At 48.0% G+C, this 17,082-nt stretch overlaps 1 protein-coding gene across 1 annotated transcript in view; it reads right to left on the bottom strand.

Moving 5' to 3' along the window:
- The window catches only part of SUGP1 (SURP and G-patch domain containing 1), a 303,889-nt gene that overhangs the window by 96,877 nt on the left and 189,930 nt on the right, over window positions 1-17,082 (bottom strand). The window lies entirely within an intron of this gene.

Below are 17,082 nucleotides of genomic sequence, written 5' to 3'. Positions count from 1 at the left end.
TGTTTAATAGGTCTTGAAGAAAAAAAATTCTGTCTATGATCATACCGAACGCATGACACTGCACTGAAATTTGTACTGCAAGCGCAAGGCATCAGATGGTTGTATTTCTTTGAAGCTTGACTGAACACTTACAAACTATTGTACAGAGGCCACATGGAGCCAAGACAGCTACCCTTCAATTCTGTTCAATCAGAACACTTACATGGTGTAAGGAAATGCCTCCTTGGCATGGTTGCCCCCTGACTTTTTGCCTTTGCTGATGCTATGTTTACAATTGAAAGTGTGCTGAGGCCTGCTAACCAGGCCCCAGCACCAGTGTTCTTTCCCTAACCTGTACTTTTGTATCCACAATTGGCAGACCCTGGCATCCAGATAAGTCCCTTGTAACTGGTACTTCTAGTACCAAGGGCCCTGATGCCAAGGAAGGTCTCTAAGGGCTGCAGCATGTCTTATGCCACCCTGGAGACCTCTCACTCAGCACAGACACACTGCTTACCAGCTTGTGTGTGCTAGTGAGGACAAAACGAGTAAGTCGACATGGCACTCCCCTCAGGGTGCCATGCCAGCCTCTCACTGCCTATGCAGTATAGGTAAGACACCCCTCTAGCAGGCCTTACAGCCCTAAGGCAGGGTGCACTATACCATAGGTGAGGGTACCAGTGCATGAGCATGGTACCCCTACAGTGTCTAAACAGAACCTTAGACATTGTAAGTGCAGGGTAGCCATAAGAGTATATGGTCTGGGAGTCTGTCAAACACGAACTCCACAGCACCATAATGGCTACACTGAAAACTGGGAAGTTTGGTATCAAACTTCTCAGCACAATAAATGCACACTGATGCCAGTGTACATTTTATTGTAAAATACACCACAGAGGGCACCTTAGAGGTGCCCCCTGAAACTTAACCGACTATCTGTGTAGGCTGACTAGTTTTAGCAGCCTGCCACAAACCGAGACATGTTGCTGGCCCCATGGGGAGAGTCACATTACACAAGGGAGAGCGGATGGGAGCAAGGGGGAAAAAAACCAAAACCGCACTCGGCTCCCACAAGAACACAATCACAAAAAAGGGGAGTGCGGGGTTGTATATAAAGTGGGGGGGTCAATAGTGTACTAGTTGTGACGCTAGACCACTCGTAGTCCTCAACTAGAGGTGAAAAATGGGTGGACTGTGTAGTTATGTTAGGTCTGGGGGGAAGGAGAGGAGCTGGGGAAAAACCACGGAAAGGAAAGTTTCCTTTACGGACTAGGTGGTCTCACACACTATATAGTGTCATGCTTCATCATATGACCACCTAGCCCCACCCAGGTAGGACAGTGCCACCTGGGCGGACTCAACCTCACTGTTAAAAGAACAGGAGGGAGTGCGTAAATTAATCTTATTCCTGGAGATAGGGATCCAGCTATACTAGGGAAATAAAAACACCTACTCAGGTACCCGAGTAACTTTAATGGGGGTCCTGTGTGGTGTGGTTAAAAAGGATGGGGAACCAGTGTGAGAGCAATGACTCACAAGGTCACCTGTCTAAAATGGGGTAGCCGACATGTTTCTGCCCTTATGGTGGAGCTATGGAAAGTCTCTGGGCATTCATCAGGGCATTGGATCCCTGTAGTGATTCCTACTTAAACACTGCGAAAATAATCACAAATGGAAGGGAGGGCCTACCTTAACCAAGAAAATATCTGGGGAGGACCTAAAGAAGAAGGGGAGAAAACAGACCAAAACATAGTGAATAATAAAACACAGCACACCAATCCACACGTGTCAAAATTCATGCACGCCGCAGAAGTGCTGGTTGCAAAATTTTTTAAATCGCAATAGCATCGAGGTAGGTAATGCACGGTACGTGTGAGGATGGGAAGACAATTTCTTACCCTCACAGTTGAGGCTACTAGCCTCTGGTATCCTGGAGAGGGAGCGTCCCCTTATAGTAAGACTCTAAGGTTCCAGGGGAAAAAAGGGGAAAGGAACAGGAGAGAAAACCGATAATCATAAAGGTAATTAAAGGAATACAGGGGAGGGGAAGAGAAGAAGAGAATGAGGAGAAAGGAAAACAAGGGAGAAAAAGAGGGTGACTGAGTAAAAAGAGAGGGGATCCAAGGCCAGAGGGAAAGAGGGAAAAAAGGAAATTAGAGGCAAAGATTATAGATCAAGATGGAGAGGAGGAGATATAAAGGAAAAAGAACAAGAAGAAAAAAGAAGAAAGAAGAAAAAAGAAAGAAGAACGAAGAAAAAGAAGAAAAGGAAAAAAGGAAGATAGGAAAAAGGCGGAGAGGAAAAAGGGAAGGGAAAGGGAAGTAGGAAGATCAAATAAGAAACTAAAATTAAAAAATTAAATAAATCCAAGGGAACAGAGATGTCTTATCTGTGTCTCCCACGCTGTCTGACTCACTGCATCAAAGGTGGGCGCTCTCTGTGCGCCTATACCGACCTCTCATTCAGGACCGCTTGGATACAATGGTCTGGTGGAGAGGGGTAGATATAGTGGCCTTAATTAGGACAAGAGGCAGCTGATGTGAATCACCGTCGCGGCCCAGGGGGGCGGGGCCGGAAGTCCGGAGTTATACCTCCAAATATGGTCAAGCCCGAAGTGGCCCTTAATGGCTATTAGAGTGCCGGGGGCACTAGTTAAAAGAATCCCGACCTATTTGAAGGACACCACCCATGTCCTCCTTTTACTGGATTCTATAACCTTTGACAAAACCAAGGAGCTCCTGATTACCCTTGACGTGGAGTCACTATACACCAATATTCCACAAGAGGCTACCTTGGAAGTGATAAGTGACCTGCTGGAAACTCACATGAATGAATCCCAAACCCCTCCGGGTTTTATCCTGGACTTAGCACATCTCGCTCTCACCAGAAACTACTTTAAATTTGAGGATAGTTTCTTTTTACAGACACAGGGTACATCAATGGGCAGCACATTCGCCCCTAGTCTAGCATGTCTATACGTTGACCATTTTGAAAGACAAATTGTTTTGAATGAGGAGAACCCCTACCGTGACCAGATAAAACTCTGGAAACGATACATCGACGATGTACTTCTAATATGGACGGGAAGTAGGGCAGAAGCCCAGGCGTTTGCAGTTTGGCTTAACGGAGCAAACCCTTTCCTCACGTTCACAATGAACATAGGCGACAACAAGTTACCTTTCCTGGATTTACTTATCTATGAGAATGATGGAGGGCTAGCCACTGAGGTATACTACAAACCAACGGACTGTAATAATCTGTTACAATATCAGAGCTTCCACCCTCGAGCTCTAAGAGATAACCTTCCGGTTGGGCAGTTCCTACGGTTAAGACGAAACTGCTCTTCAGTGATTGATTATCGCAAACATGCAGACAAATTAACTGTGAAGTTACACACCAAAGACTATCCCCCACACCTAGTGAGCAGGGCTTTAAAAAGAGCACGCAATAACAATAGAGACCAGCTGCTACAGCCCCACGCACCAAAGTCAAGTTTGGACAAGATCGTTTGTGTGACCACATTTAATCCTTTATCTAATGAAATTCAAAAGATCATAAAAGACAATTGGAAAATCCTGACTTCAGGTGGCTTACCCTTTGATCCACCATTACACGCGTATAAGAGAGCAAGTAATATACGTGATATGGTGGTCCATACCAGACCAAAGGAGAAACGGCGACCCGCACAGACCACACTCTGGCAATTGGCCCCCCCTGCTGGTCACCACCCATGCGGCAACTGCAGCGTTTGCCCCTTTACCCAAAAATCCACCACCATCAACCTCAACCTTAGAACCCCTTGGGTGCAAAAATCATTTACCAATTGTAACAGTAAAAACGTAATCTACTTAATCAAATGCCCTTGCCCACTTCAGTACGTGGGGATGACCACAAGAAAAGTTAGCATCAGAATCTGTGAGCACAGGAGCACGATCAGGTGCAAACGAGATGCTACTAAACTTACCAGCCATTTCTTACAAAAAAATCATTCCCCAGACGACATGTCATGGACAGTCCTGGAACAATTTTCCCCCTCGACCACCAACATGTCTGAAAAACTTTTTAGGGCTGAGCAACGTTGGATTTGGAGGTTGCACACAGACACGGTTGGATTAAATGATGAGATACCGTGGTTCTCTCTGCAACCCTAGAACCCACTTGAAGAACTTTTTCTGCCCAGAATTTTCTGCCCATGGACTCTCTCTTCTCTTCTCTCTTCTTTCTCTCTTTATCTTTCTCATCTCTTGGTTGTTCCTTTCTCCTCCCCTTTTTCTGTTCCCTCCCCCATCCTTTCTTCTTCTGTTCCCCACCCCCCTCCCCTACTTATTTTCAGTTACATCTTTGTTATGTTATTTTATTATATGTATGGAAAAACATTTTTTTATATATATATTTGCCTTTTATCCCTTTATTTTTATTTTTATTTTTATTTTTATTTTTATCTTCATCTTTAATCTTTCCTTTTTTCAGCTCCATCCTCCTTTCCCCCCCTGCCCTTGGTCTCTCCTCGTTCCCCCTCCCCTTCCTCTCTCCACTTCCCCTTTCTTTCATGTCTGTCTTTTTCCCTTCCCCCCCTTTTTTCCCCCCCCACCCACCCCTTTCCGCTTTTTTGTTCCCTTTCCCCCCCCCCTTTTTTTTTTTTTTTCCCCCTTTTTTTCCCCCTTTTCCCCCCCGTTTTCAGTTTGCGCTCCCTGAGCGCACTAGGCCGCCCGAGAGCTCTGTTTTCCGGCGGCCTACTCAGCTGGCGTTCCGCGTGTGCTGTTGGGAAACTACATTTCCCTACAGCACTCGCGGGGCGAGCGTCGCCGCCGACGGCGGAGTTCAGGCTGACGCGCCCTCATCCCGGCCTTTCCTCTCACGGAGACAAGGCTGTTTTTCCCCCCGGCGCACGTCCGAGGGGATTTTCATGGGTTCCGGCCCCCGGCACTCTAATAGCCATTAAGGGCCACTTCGGGCTTGACCATATTTGGAGGTATAACTCCGGACTTCCGGCCCCGCCCCCCTGGGCCGCGACGGTGATTCACATCAGCTGCCTCTTGTCCTAATTAAGGCCACTATATCTACCCCTCTCCACCAGACCATTGTATCCAAGCGGTCCTGAATGAGAGGTCGGTATAGGCGCACAGAGAGCGCCCACCTTTGATGCAGTGAGTCAGACAGCGTGGGAGACACAGATAAGACATCTCTGTTCCCTTGGATTTATTTAATTTTTTAATTTTAGTTTCTTATTTGATCTTCCTACTTCCCTTTCCCTTCCCTTTTTCCTCTCCGCCTTTTTCCTATCTTCCTTTTTTCCTTTTCTTCTTTTTCTTCGTTCTTCTTTCTTTTTTCTTCTTTCTTCTTTTTTCTTCTTGTTCTTTTTCCTTTATATCTCCTCCTCTCCATCTTGATCTATAATCTTTGCCTCTAATTTCCTTTTTTCCCTCTTTCCCTCTGGCCTTGGATCCCCTCTCTTTTTACTCAGTCACCCTCTTTTTCTCCCTTGTTTTCCTTTCTCCTCATTCTCTTCTTCTCTTCCCCTCCCCTGTATTCCTTTAATTACCTTTATGATTATCGGTTTTCTCTCCTGTTCCTTTCCCCTTTTTTCCCCTGGAACCTTAGAGTCTTACTATAAGGGGACGCTCCCTCTCCAGGATACCAGAGGCTAGTAGCCTCAACTGTGAGGGTAAGAAATTGTCTTCCCATCCTCACACGTACCGTGCATTACCTACCTCGATGCTATTGCGATTTAAAAAATTTTGCAACCAGCACTTCTGCGGCGTGCATGAATTTTGACACGTGTGGATTGGTGTGCTGTGTTTTATTATTCACTATGTTTTGGTCTGTTTTCTCCCCTTCTTCTTTAGGTCCTCCCCAGATATTTTCTTGGTTAAGGTAGGCCCTCCCTTCCATTTGTGATTATTTTCGCAGTGTTTAAGTAGGAATCACTACAGGGATCCAATGCCCTGATGAATGCCCAGAGACTTTCCATAGCTCCACCATAAGGGCAGAAACATGTCGGCTACCCCATTTTAGACAGGTGACCTTGTGAGTCATTGCTCTCACACTGGTTCCCCATCCTTTTTAACCACACCACACAGGACCCCCATTAAAGTTACTCGGGTACCTGAGTAGGTGTTTTTATTTCCCTAGTATAGCTGGATCCCTATCTCCAGGAATAAGATTAATTTACGCACTCCCTCCTGTTCTTTTAACAGTGAGGTTGAGTCCGCCCAGGTGGCACTGTCCTACCTGGGTGGGGCTAGGTGGTCATATGATGAAGCATGACACTATATAGTGTGTGAGACCACCTAGTCCGTAAAGGAAACTTTCCTTTCCGTGGTTTTTCCCCAGCTCCTCTCCTTCCCCCCAGACCTAACATAACTACACAGTCCACCCATTTTTCACCTCTAGTTGAGGACTACGAGTGGTCTAGCGTCACAACTAGTACACTATTGACCCCCCCACTTTATATACAACCCCGCACTCCCCTTTTTTGTGATTGTGTTCTTGTGGGAGCCGAGTGCGGTTTTGGTTTTTTTCCCCTTGCTCCCATCCGCTCTCCCTTGTGTAATGTGATAGTAGAGCAGCCGCCCGGCTGCGAGAGCTTTCTTATCCTTATCTCTCGATTGTGAGAGACATAGCTTGCTGTCTCTCAGTGAGCACCCCTACCTCGTCTGCGTCCCTTAGAACTTCGGTTCCCGCGTCTGTCTTCTACATTCAGATCCCTTGTTTTCCCTCCTCCTTTTCTGATTTTTTCCCCCCACCCACACCATGGCAGATGGTCTCTCCTTCAATGAAGAGGAAGTATCAGCTATCCTCGCAGCCCCTTCACTTTTTGGGGACACGGCTCTGTCAAAGAGTTTGTCCCAACTGGGGGACTGGGACACCCTAGTGGAATTAAAACGCTCCCAAGTAAAGACTATACTACATGGAGCCGTGCTCACGGAATACCTCCGTAGTAACTCTGCACCAAACGGACTACTCGTTACTAATGAGCCCCGCATATTCCTTGACGACTTTGAGTTTCGTAAAGATTGGTCACTTATAGCATGGAAATGCACTCGAGATTGGCTGATATTAATTATAAAAACAGCCACTAGGCTTTCTGAAACCCTACTGGTCCAGATAAAAACCAGTGAGAACAACCTGAAGTCAGGTGTGAGTATTCTCTCCTTCAAAAAGAAACTGGAGGAGGTAAACAAAAACATGAATGAATATAAAGAATACCTAACTCAGCAAAAAATAGCCAAATTCCAAAAAGATCTGAATCGTTTTTCCCTGGAAAGGATATATCCCTACACTAAACCTGATTATGTAGCAAAGAATTCCACCAACACTTCTGACACCTCATCCGGGGGCAATATCAGCTCAGACAGTGACAGTAACTCTTCAGGAAACATACGATATCGCCGTGGGCGGCGTGGGCAACGTCGAGGAGGATGGAATTTTCCACCGGCTCCTCCCGTTTACCCGCCTTACTTTAACCAACAATGGGGTTGGCCAAATCAATATGGCCCTCCTCAACAATATCAAGCACCCTACCTGCAACACCCAGCCCAATGGTCCTTTCCCGAACCCCCGCCGCCTTTTTTAGACAGAGGTCACGGGAGGGACAGGGGGAGGAGAAAAGAGGTACAGTGGCGCCCAAAAGAGGATGCCTTGGAAAATCCACTACACAGGGATCCCGTCCCAGGGACCAGCAAGACAAAGTGAAACTGGCCCCTGAAAAGACAAACAACATCATCAATCTAAGCAACCGGAGTTTGAGCCAAACCGAAATTCTAGCATTAAACAAAGGTTTGAACTTTGTACCTACCCCGAAGGTTGATTTATTCAGAACTAGAACAGAACTAGCGGGCCTGTTCCGTAAGATCCGCCTAAAGACCTTCTTCCTTGGGAAGGAATATGAAACTCCCACACAGAATACGGGACTACGTCCCAAATCTACTTTCTGTCCCCCGGCAGGGCAAATGCCCCCGGAGGTACTGGCCTTCGAAAAATCAGTATCCCTAAGAATCAATGGTCTCACAAAAGCTCCCAACAAAATATTCCACAATATGAGCCAAATCGAAATAGAGTCACTGAAGGGCCTCACAGCTGACCCCACCATCATTATAAAACCAGCAGATAAGGGTGGGGCTACAGTGATCCTCCCACAACAAATGTACAAAGACGAGTGTGAGCGACTACTAGGGAACACCAGACACTATAAACGTTTGGCACGCGATCCTACTACCGATGTTCAAGAAGAAATCACTTTCCTAGTATCTAAAGGGAAAGAAAACAACTGGATTACAGATCATGAGGCATCTTTCCCGATACAGACCAATCCGAAAATCCCGTACTTTTATATTTTACCAAAAGTACACAAAGAAAAGATTCCCCCCCCCGGACGACCCATAGTTTCCGGTCTAGGCTCAGCACTAGAGCCTTTGTCAAAATTCGTGGATTTCTTTCTACAACCACTAGTTAAAAGAATCCCGACCTATTTGAAGGACACCACCCATGTCCTCCTTTTACTGGATTCTATAACCTTTGACAAAACCAAGGAGCTCCTGATTACCCTTGACGTGGAGTCACTATACACCAATATTCCACAAGAGGCTACCTTGGAAGTGATAAGTGACCTGCTGGAAACTCACATGAATGAATCCCAAACCCCTCCGGGTTTTATCCTGGACTTAGCACATCTCGCTCTCACCAGAAACTACTTTAAATTTGAGGATAGTTTCTTTTTACAGACACAGGGTACATCAATGGGCAGCACATTCGCCCCTAGTCTAGCATGTCTATACGTTGACCATTTTGAAAGACAAATTGTTTTGAATGAGGAGAACCCCTACCGTGACCAGATAAAACTCTGGAAACGATACATCGACGATGTACTTCTAATATGGACGGGAAGTAGGGCAGAAGCCCAGGCGTTTGCAGTTTGGCTTAACGGAGCAAACCCTTTCCTCACGTTCACAATGAACATAGGCGACAACAAGTTACCTTTCCTGGATTTACTTATCTATGAGAATGATGGAGGGCTAGCCACTGAGGTATACTACAAACCAACGGACTGTAATAATCTGTTACAATATCAGAGCTTCCACCCTCGAGCTCTAAGAGATAACCTTCCGGTTGGGCAGTTCCTACGGTTAAGACGAAACTGCTCTTCAGTGATTGATTATCGCAAACATGCAGACAAATTAACTGTGAAGTTACACACCAAAGACTATCCCCCACACCTAGTGAGCAGGGCTTTAAAAAGAGCACGCAATAACAATAGAGACCAGCTGCTACAGCCCCACGCACCAAAGTCAAGTTTGGACAAGATCGTTTGTGTGACCACATTTAATCCTTTATCTAATGAAATTCAAAAGATCATAAAAGACAATTGGAAAATCCTGACTTCAGGTGGCTTACCCTTTGATCCACCATTACACGCGTATAAGAGAGCAAGTAATATACGTGATATGGTGGTCCATACCAGACCAAAGGAGAAACGGCGACCCGCACAGACCACACTCTGGCAATTGGCCCCCCCTGCTGGTCACCACCCATGCGGCAACTGCAGCGTTTGCCCCTTTACCCAAAAATCCACCACCATCAACCTCAACCTTAGAACCCCTTGGGTGCAAAAATCATTTACCAATTGTAACAGTAAAAACGTAATCTACTTAATCAAATGCCCTTGCCCACTTCAGTACGTGGGGATGACCACAAGAAAAGTTAGCATCAGAATCTGTGAGCACAGGAGCACGATCAGGTGCAAACGAGATGCTACTAAACTTATGTAAAGAAATGGCTCCCTGTTGCAGTTACCCCCCACTTTTTGCCTGATACTGATGCTGACTTGACTGAGAAGTGTGCTGGGACCCTGCTAACCAGGCCCCAGCACCAGTGTTCCTTCACCTAAAATGTACCATTGTATCCACAATTGGCACACCCTGGCATTCAGATAAGTCCCTTGTAACTGGTACTTCTAGTACCAAGGGCCCTGATGCCAAGGAAGGTCTCTAAGGGCTGCAGCATGTCTTATGCCACCCTGGAGACCTCTCACTCAGCACAGACACCCTGCTTGCCAGCTTGTGTGTGCTAGTGAGAACAAAATGAGTAAGTCGACATGGCACTCCCCTCAGGGTGCCATGCCAGCCTCTCACTGCCTATGCAGTATAGGTAAGACACCCCTCTAGCAGGCCTTACAGCCCTAAGGCAGGGTGCACTATACCATAGGTGAGGGTACCAGTGCATGAGCATGGTACCCCTACAGTGTCTAAACAAAACCTTAGACATTGTAAGTGCAGGGTAGCCATAAGAGTATATGGTCTGGGAGTCTGTCAAACACGAACTCCACAGCACCATAATGGCTACACTGAAAACTGGGGAGTTTGGTATCAAACTTCTCAGCACAATAAATGCACACTGATGCCAGTGTACATTTTATTGTAAAATACACCACAGAGGGCACCTTAGAGGTGCCCCCTGAAACTTAACCGACTATCTGTGTAGGCTGACTAGTTTTAGCAGCCTGCCACAAACCGAGACATGTTGCTGGCCCCATGGGGAGAGTGCCTTTGTCACTCTGAGGCCAGTAACAAAGCCTGCACTGGGTGGAGATGCTAACACCTCCCCCAGGCAGGAATTGTCACACCTGGCGGTGAGCCTCAAAGGCTCACCTCCTTTGTGCCAACCCAGCAGGACACTCCAGCTAGTGGAGTTGCCCGCCCCCTCCGGCCAGGCCCCACTTTTGGCGGCAAGGCCGGAGAAAATAATGAGAATAACAAGGAGGAGTCACTGGCCAGTCAGGACAGCCCCTAAGGTGTCCTGAGCTGAGGTGACTCTAACTTTTAGAAATCCTCCATCTTGCAGATGGAGGATTCCCCCAATAGGGTTAGGATTGTGACCCCCTCCCCTTGGGAGGAGGCACAAAGAGGGTGTACCCACCCTCAGGGCTAGTAGCCATTGGCTACTAACCCCCCAGACCTAAACACGCCCTTAAATTTAGTATTTAAGGGCTACCCTGAACCCTAGAAAATTAGATTCCTGCAACAAGAAGAAGGACTGCCCAGCTGAAAACCCCTGCAGCGGAAGACCAGAAGACGACAACTGCCTTGGCTCCAGAAACTCACCGGCCTGTCTCCTGCCTTCCAAAGATCCTGCTCCAGCGACGCCTTCCGAAGGGACCAGCGACCTCGACATCCTCTGAGGACTGCCCCTGCTTCGAAAAGACAAGAAACTCCCGAGGACAGCGGACCTGCTCCAAGAAAAGCTGCAACTTTGTTTCCAGCAGCTTTAAAGAACCCTGCAAGCTCCCCGCAAGAAGCGTGAGACTTGCAACACTGCACCCGGCGACCCCGACTCGGCTGGTGGAGATCCGACACCTCAGGAGGGACCCCAGGACTACTCTGATACTGTGAGTACCAAAACCTGTCCCCCCTGAGTCCCCACAGCGCCGCCTGCAGAGGGAATCCCGAGGCTTCCCCTGACCGCGACTCTTTGAACCTAAAGTCCCGACGCCTGGGAGAGACCCTGCACCCGCAGCCCCCAGGACCTGAAGGACCGGACTTTCACTGGAGAAGTGACCCCCAGGAGTCCCTCTCCCTTGCCCAAGTGGAGGTTTCCCCGAGGAATCCCCCCCTTGCCTGCCTGCAGCGCTGAAGAGATCCCGAGATCTCTCATAGACTAACATTGCGAACCCGACGCCTGTTCCTACACTGCACCCGGCCGCCCCCGCGCTGCTGAGGGTGAAATTTCTGTGTGGACTTGTGTCCCCCCCGGTGCCCTACAAAACCCCCCTGGTCTGCCATCCGAAGACGCGGGTACTTACCTGCAAGCAGACCGGAACCGGGGCACCCCCTTCTCTCCATTCTAGCCTATGTGTTTTGGGCACCACTTTGAACTCTGCACCTGACCGGCCCTGAGCTGCTGGTGTGGTGACTTTGGGGTTGCTCTGAACCCCCAACGGTGGGCTACCTTGGACCAAGAACTGAACCCTGTAAGTGTCTTACTTACCTGGTAAAACTAACAAAAACTTACCTCCCCCAGGAACTGTGAAAATTGCACTAAGTGTCCACTTTTGAAACAGCTATTTGACAGTAACTTGAAAAGTATACATGCAATTTTGATGATTTGAAGTTCCTAAAGTACTTACCTGCAATACCTTTCGAACAAGATATTACATGTTAAATTTGAACCTGTGGTTCTTAAAATAAACTAAGAAAAGATATTTTTCTATATAAAAACCTATTGGCTGGATTTGTCTCTGAGTGTGTGTACCTCATTTATTGTCTATGTGTATGTACAACAAATGCTTAACACTACTCCTTGGATAAGCCTACTGCTCGACCACACTACCACAAAATAGAGCATTAGTATTATCTATTTTTACCACTATTTTACCTCTAAGGGGAACCCTTGGACTCTGTGCATGCTATTCCTTACTTTGAAATAGCACATACAGAGCCAACTTCCTACATTGGTGGCAGCGGTGGGATACAAGACTTTGCATTTGCTGGACTACTCAGCCAATACCTGATCACACGACAAATTCCAAAATTGTCATTAGAAATTGATTTTTGCAATTTGAAAAGTTTTCTAAATTCTTAAAAGACCTGCTAGGGCCTTGTGTTAGATCCTGTTTAGCATTTCTTTTAGAGTTTAAAAGTTTGTAAAAGTTTGAATTAGATTCTAGAACCAGTTATAGATTCTTAAAAAGTATTCCAACTTTTAGAAGCAAAATGTCTAGCACAGATGTGAATGTGGTGGAACTCGACACCACACCTTACCTCCATCTACAGATGAGAGAGCTAAGGTCACTCTGTAAACTAAAGAAAATAACAATGGGCCCCAAACCTACCAAAATACAGCTCCAGGAGCTTTTGGCAGAGTTTGAAAAGGCCAACCCCTCTGAGGGTGGCAACTCAGAGGAAGAGGATAGTGACTTGGAGGACAATTCCCCCCTACCAGTCCTATCTAGGGAGAACAGGGTCCCTCAAACCCTGACTCCAAAAATAATAGTCAGAGATGCTGGTTCCCTCACAGGAGAGACCAACACCTCTGAAATCACTGAGGATAACCCCAGTGAAGAGGACATCCAGTTAGCCAGGATGGCCAAAAGATTGGCTTTGGAAAAGCAGCTCCTAGCCATAGAAAGGGAAAGAAAAGAGATGGGCCTAGGTCCCATCAATGGTGGCAGCAACTTAAATAGGGTCAGAGATTCTCCTGACATCCTAAAAATCCCCAAAGGGATTGTAACAAAATATGAAGATGGTGATGACATCACCAAATGGTTCACAGCTTTTGAGAGGGCTTGTGTAACCAGAAAAGTAAACAGATCTCACTGGGGTGCTCTCCTTTGGGAAATGTTCACTGGAAAGTGTAGGGATAGACTCCTCACACTCTCTGGAAAAGATGCAGAATCTTATGACCTCATGAAGGGTACCCTGATTGAGGGCTTTGGATTCTCCACTGAGGAGTATAGAATTAGGTTCAGGGGGGCTCAAAAATCCTCGAGCCAGACCTGGGTTGATTTTGTAGACTACTCAGTAAAAACACTAGATGGTTGGTTAACTGGAAATGAAGTGTGTGACTATGTTGGGCTTTATAATTTGTTTATGAAAGAACACATTTTAAGTAACTGCTTCAATGAAAAGTTGCATCAGTATCTGGTAGACCTAGGTCCAATTTCTCCCCAAGAATTGGGAAAGAAGGCAGACCACTGGGTCAAGACTAGGGTAACCAAAACTTCCACTGGGGGTGACCAAAAGAAAGGGGTTACAAAAACTCCCCAGGAGAAAGTGGGTGACACTAGAAACAAAGAAAAAGAGTCCTCTGTAGGCCCCCAAAAACCAGAACAGGTGGGTGGGCCCCAAGACACAACCCAAAACAAAGGTGGGTACCAGGGTAAGAACTGGGATGCCACTAAGGCATGGTGCCACAACTGTAAACAGTCTGGGCACCACACCAAGGACACTTCTTGTCCCAAAAACAAACCCCAGAACAAGATTCCAGGGGTAACCAGTGTAGCCATGGGAGATGACTCCTCAGATGAGGAGGTCTTCATAGCCTTCAACTGGAAACAGGGCCCAACAGGTGAGTTGGAGATCCCAGAGGGAAGTAGACACTTCCACCACCTACTGGTGAATGGAATCCCAACCACTGCCCTGAGAGACACTTGTGCCAGTCACACTATTGTGCATGACAGGCTGGTGCTCTCAAACCAGTACATCCCAGGTGAGACTGCCAGGGTAAGAGTTAGCCTAGACAGGGTCACTAAGAGGCCTGTGGCTTTAGTGCCCATAGAAGTGGGTGGCACTCTTAACTGGAGAAGGGTAGTAGTCAGTACAGACCTCCCCCTTGATTGTCTCCTTGGAAATGACTACCCAGAGGTTAGTCAGAGCCCAAGAGAGGAACTGGTCCAGTGCCAGTCCTCTCCCAAGTATTCTGGAAGTCCTGCCTCTGCAGTAAATGCAAGCAGACCCCAGAAGAAGAAGAAAAGAAAACAGAGTAGGAAGGGTGGACAACCTTTAGCCAAGGTTACAGCAAGCCAAGGAGATTCTGCTCCAGTAGGGGAGAACTCCAAAAATGGCCCTGATAAAGTCCAACCTGACCCACAAGAAGTCCTGGCTAGTCAGGCAACTGTTAAACCTGAGTGGGTGGCTCCTCAGCTAACAGAAGAAAGAGTGGAAGAAGGGTGTTTACTACAAGATGTGGTAACCCCCCACTCTAATACAGCAGACAGGCAACCTGAACCCAAAGAAGCCTGTAACTTAGCCCCTTCCCTTTTAGGCGAAGAGCTAAAGGTGTGGTTCTGGGCACTGACAGCTGTCAGTGGCCTCTGCTGGGTGTTAGCCTTTATGGCTGCACTATCCTTGGCATGGTGGTCTGACCCCATGCCAAATAACAAGTTAGGCCCCCTGACCCTGTTGGTCATGGTGGGGTTACTCCAGCTCTGGGTAACCTCTTTGGGTAAGCTAGGGGTGACCCTGGCTAAGATAAGATTAGCAGAGGTGGATACCTCTGACCTCAAAATAGAGAGAATGGGTGAAGACATAAAAAGCACAGACAAGAGGCAGTTCAGACTAGGTCCTATCACTGTGGAAGTGGGTCAGTTCCCCAGAGGGAATGACCTGAACAGGAGGATGTAAGGCAGAGTAGGCCCTGCAACAAACCAGCCATTTCCTCTACTCTTCCTCGCCTGACAGACTAGGAAGACTCTTCCAGCGTTGGCTGAGTCTCCTGGCCTGTGGGCTGGGGGGGGCTTGTGTAAAGAAATGGCTCCCTGTTGCAGTTACCCCCCACTTTTTGCCTGATACTGATGCTGACTTGACTGAGAAGTGTGCTGGGACCCTGCTAACCAGGCCCCAGCACCAGTGTTCCTTCACCTAAAATGTACCATTGTATCCACAATTGGCACACCCTGGCATTCAGATAAGTCCCTTGTAACTGGTACTTCTAGTACCAAGGGCCCTGATGCCAAGGAAGGTCTCTAAGGGCTGCAGCATGTCTTATGCCACCCTGGAGACCTCTCACTCAGCACAGACACCCTGCTTGCCAGCTTGTGTGTGCTAGTGAGAACAAAATGAGTAAGTCGACATGGCACTCCCCTCAGGGTGCCATGCCAGCCTCTCACTGCCTATGCAGTATAGGTAAGACACCCCTCTAGCAGGCCTTACAGCCCTAAGGCAGGGTGCACTATACCATAGGTGAGGGTACCAGTGCATGAGCATGGTACCCCTACAGTGTCTAAACAAAACCTTAGACATTGTAAGTGCAGGGTAGCCATAAGAGTATATGGTCTGGGAGTCTGTCAAACACGAACTCCACAGCACCATAATGGCTACACTGAAAACTGGGGAGTTTGGTATCAAACTTCTCAGCACAATAAATGCACACTGATGCCAGTGTACATTTTATTGTAAAATACACCACAGAGGGCACCTTAGAGGTGCCCCCTGAAACTTAACCGACTATCTGTGTAGGCTGACTAGTTTTAGCAGCCTGCCACAAACCGAGACATGTTGCTGGCCCCATGGGGAGAGTGCCTTTGTCACTCTGAGGCCAGTAACAAAGCCTGCACTGGGTGGAGATGCTAACACCTCCCCCAGGCAGGAATTGTCACACCTGGCGGTGAGCCTCAAAGGCTCACCTCCTTTGTGCCAACCCAGCAGGACACTCCAGCTAGTGGAGTTGCCCGCCCCCTCCGGCCAGGCCCCACTTTTGGCGGCAAGGCCGGAGAAAATAATGAGAATAACAAGGAGGAGTCACTGGCCAGTCAGGACAGCCCCTAAGGTGTCCTGAGCTGAGGTGACTCTAACTTTTAGAAATCCTCCATCTTGCAGATGGAGGATTCCCCCAATAGGGTTAGGATTGTGACCCCCTCCCCTTGGGAGGAGGCACAAAGAGGGTGTACCCACCCTCAGGGCTAGTAGCCATTGGCTACTAACCCCCCAGACCTAAACACGCCCTTAAATTTAGTATTTAAGGGCTACCCTGAACCCTAGAAAATTAGATTCCTGCAACAAGAAGAAGGACTGCCCAGCTGAAAACCCCTGCAGCGGAAGACCAGAAGACGACAACTGCCTTGGCTCCAGAAACTCACCGGCCTGTCTCCTGCCTTCCAAAGATCCTGCTCCAGCGACGCCTTCCGAAGGGACCAGCGACCTCGACATCCTCTGAGGACTGCCCCTGCTTCGAAAAGACAAGAAACTCCCGAGGACAGCGGACCTGCTCCAAGAAAAGCTGCAACTTTGTTTCCAGCAGCTTTAAAGAACCCTGCAAGCTCCCCGCAAGAAGCGTGAGACTTGCAACACTGCACCCGGCGACCCCGACTCGGCTGGTGGAGATCCGACACCTCAGGAGGGACCCCAGGACTACTCTGATACTGTGAGTACCAAAACCTGTCCCCCCTGAGTCCCCACAGCGCCGCCTGCAGAGGGAATCCCGAGGCTTCCCCTGACCGCGACTCTTTGAACCTAAAGTCCCGACGCCTGGGAGAGACCCTGCACCCGCAGCCCCCAGGACCTGAAGGACCGGACTTTCACTGGAGAAGTGACCCCCAGGAGTCCCTCTCCCTTGCCCAAGTGGAGGTTTCCCCGAGGAATCCCCCCCTTGCCTGCCTGCAGCGCTGAAGAG

The sequence above is a fragment of the Pleurodeles waltl genome, chromosome 12 (genome assembly GCF_031143425.1).
Source record: "Pleurodeles waltl isolate 20211129_DDA chromosome 12, aPleWal1.hap1.20221129, whole genome shotgun sequence".
NCBI lineage: Eukaryota > Metazoa > Chordata > Amphibia > Caudata > Salamandridae > Pleurodeles > Pleurodeles waltl.
Note: the sequence above shows the minus strand (reverse complement) of the source record. Positions and strands in the feature narration are given on the sequence as shown.